Here is a 3,479-nt window from a genome sequence, read left to right on the forward strand (position 1 = left end):
AATCACAGTCGATTATTTTTCTCAAATTTGACTGTGATTAGTCAATTTCTTGCGACTTGGTCATTGGCTGCGTTCAGCCGCGAACCTCTGCTTAGCGAAGCGAAAGGTAGCAATTCGGCTGAACGCAGTCATTAAAGGCCATTGCACGTAACAAAGTTTTAAGTCATAATCGTAAGGCCGTAAGAAAATAGACCAATCACAGTCGATTATTCTCCTTGAGTTCAAAGAATAATCGAGTGTGATTGGTCTATTTTCTTATAGCCTTACGATTATGACTAAAACTTTGTTACATGCAATGGCCTTAACTAATCACAAAGTCGTATTAGCATCTTAAGACATTACTTAAGCCGGTCTTAATAAGAACCGAATATGAATACCGGTCTTAAGTCTTGTGTACACGATACTAGAAATCGGTCCGAGTTTCGGTTTAAGCTAATGAAACTGCTGCTTTTCTGTAAGAGCTGCAAGTTGATTGGCTTAGACCAAAACTCGGACCGATTTCTATTATCGTGTATGTACACAAGGCTTTATGCTGGGTCTACAATGCGAGTCGCAAAGTCGTGAGTCGCAAGAATTGACCAATCACAGTCGATTATTCTCCTCAAACTCGCATTGTAGACCCAGCATTAGGCCTAGTTTACACCAATTTCTTGATACGTGTATCAAATAGTATAGATTCGAACTGATCAGCCAATAATCAGACTTATTTACTATTTAATACGCGTATCAAGTGATCGGTGTAAACTATATAGGCCTTTTAGAGCCAATTTCACCATTCGTATGTATGTACAATACTTGATGGCCGAAAATAAACATTTTTTTTAAGAATCTCTATATGAAATTGTTTGTATTTTGTATGAAGAGTTACGAAGTGTGATTAGAAAGTTTGTGAGTCATCCAGATAATTTTAATAAAATATATATTTATAAAACTCGGTAATTAGTCGAAATACATTATAGTTATTCATAAAAAAAGGCGCTACTGTTTAGGCCAGTCAGTAAAGATACTTAAAATTTGAAAATTTAACTTTAATTACAAAAGTTTTCAAACTGTGATGGAATATTCGGTAAGTTAAAATAAAAATAAATCTTATTTTGCAAACATCCCCGAGATCCGGAACATGTTAAACATTGCAAAAAAATGTTAATAATTTATTATAACTTTGCGAAAAAATTGCAAAAGTCCTGCAAACTTTAAGCAATGTCTTGTGACGTGACAAAAGTCGCGTCCCTTACCCCAGATGGGAGCTCGGCCGAGGGAGGCGTCAGGGATGGTGCCTCCGCCCGAGGCGGGCGGAGAGCGAGCCTTTAGGTTAGGATTAAGACCTTTTGCGAGCGTTACAGGTCGAGGGAGTGCGGAGCAGATGGCCAGGGTCACGACGAGTGTAACGGCTTATGCCGCGTCGAGGGACTTACGGCTGGACAACCAGGAGCTTCCGAGGGCGTACGATCGGCGGGCGGGTCACGCTGGGGCCCACAGCCGGCAGATCAGATGACCTGTCAAGGCGTCACGGATGGCACGAGAGCACTGCAGCCCGGATACGGGGGACGCCCCGACGAAGGTCCCCGTTAAGGAACGGGGCCACCACCGCTGAGTACCGCTCCCGGTCGACGAGCCATGGCCCGTCCAGCCTGGCCGTCGAGGAACCGGACGATGAGACGCGGCCTGGACAGCCGGTCTCAAATAGGCGGACTTCAAAACTACCGCCGGCGGATGGGCGCAGTGACGAGGAGCGCTCGCGAAGGGCGCGACGATCGCCTAGAGGGATCGCTGGCAGGCCAGGGCGCAGCACCGATCAGGCTAGGGAAACCGGCGCGCGCGGGCGCGCGCGGGCCCTGCGTGGTCCCGCCGGATCAAGGAAACGCCACTGTCGAGTGAGCCGCCATCCCGGCAACATCCAGCCCTAAGAGCGAGTGACGAGCCGCCGGAACGAGACGAATTTGTAAGGCCACTGCTCAGCCTTCCTCGAAGTAAGACCGCGAGAATACCTAGGCCCTCCCGGGAGTCGCGTTGTGCCGCGGTAAAGTATGAAATCGGCTGTAATTAAAGAATATCGAGTGCCATACCGCGGGAGGGCCCGTGCGACGAAGTGATCGCGAGTGCCCGCCTCGGGGATGAAAACGTACGGCCGCCGACAGTCAGCGTACATGTAATTTCGTTGTGATATCGTTTCGTGTACTTCGTTGCGTATGATTTCGTTGTGAGTAATTTCGTTCGCGTAATTTCGTTGCGGGTGATTTCGTCGCGTGGAATTTCATGAACGCCGTTGGCTTAACCGTGCCGTAGTTTTGAGAAGTGGCTCTCGCGCGTGAGAGAGCCTCGTAGTTATCGTTGCCGGTTAAGTTCATGCCATTTGTAAGTAGCTATACGTGCGTTTCATCGGGATTAATGGCCCACGGTTGGGTCGAGTTAACGGGTGGGGCCATTCGTGCGTTTCGAGGGGAGAGAAGATCTCCAGCGTTGTCGCGGTAGACCGTAGGGAAATTGCGTAATTGTTTAAGGAGATTGCGTTGGTTATTTGTTAGCATCTCGCGTTTGACCGTCCGGGTGGAGTTCGCTGCAATAACTTATGTCGGGGAATACTCTTGTGCGAATTCAGTCGGGATTGCCGTGCAGCTCAGCGACGGAATGGGTATCGCGCTCGTGGGGTGACACGTGGCGTGTACTCGAATTCTGCTTGTTCGCCGTGGAACTCGCTATCGTCCACTTGTTATCTGCCTTAACCGAAATATAATTTAATGTTTTACGTATTTGAGTGTGATGATTGCGCTACGCTCCCTCTCCTATTCCATCCGCGGTTGATCAAAGAAGCCCACGCCTGAGAAATACTGCGATCTCGTGAATCGTGGTGCGAGGAATCGCACCTGGCGCCCAACATAACATCTCTAAAATACTCAGTCGAGCTACCATCGGGGTTTCGGAGAGCAGTATCGCGAACATTGATAGAGATTATAGTGAAGAAAGCGACGGCGCGCTCCGCCACGGCCGGCGAGACCGTGAGGACATCGTCGTCGTCGTCGTAAATTTTGGCGCCCAACGTGGGGTCTCTCGCCCGAAAATTACCAATTAACGAAAATCGGGAGAGAGAGCGTGCGCAAGTGAACTTGTTTTGTGCAATCATTATATTTATGTGTTTCCCTATGATTTATGTGATTCTCTTGTGTTAGTTATATGTTCGATCGGATTTTCGAATTATTATTTCGTGGCCCTGGAATTTTGGTGCCATGAATGCGGTGTGTAGTGCCGAGTGAAGGCCGCTTCGCTCGACTTTGTTTTGGTTCGCACACGGCCGGTATTCGGGAACTTGAGTTTTTCAGTCGAATTCCTGCCTGTTTACGATTTCGGGGACTGTGTTGATTCGATTTCGGTTAAGTTTCGCGAAAGTAAATACCGTTCGATAATATTGCGACTGGCCTACCTCTTCGTCCAAATAATAAGCTTGGAGAATAATAACGTACTTGGTAATTCCGCGTATTGGG

The sequence above is a fragment of the Temnothorax americanus genome, unplaced genomic scaffold (assembly GCF_048541705.1).
Source record: "Temnothorax americanus isolate GAGA-0224 unplaced genomic scaffold, ASM4854170v1 Scaffold107, whole genome shotgun sequence".
Lineage (NCBI taxonomy): Eukaryota > Metazoa > Arthropoda > Insecta > Hymenoptera > Formicidae > Temnothorax > Temnothorax americanus.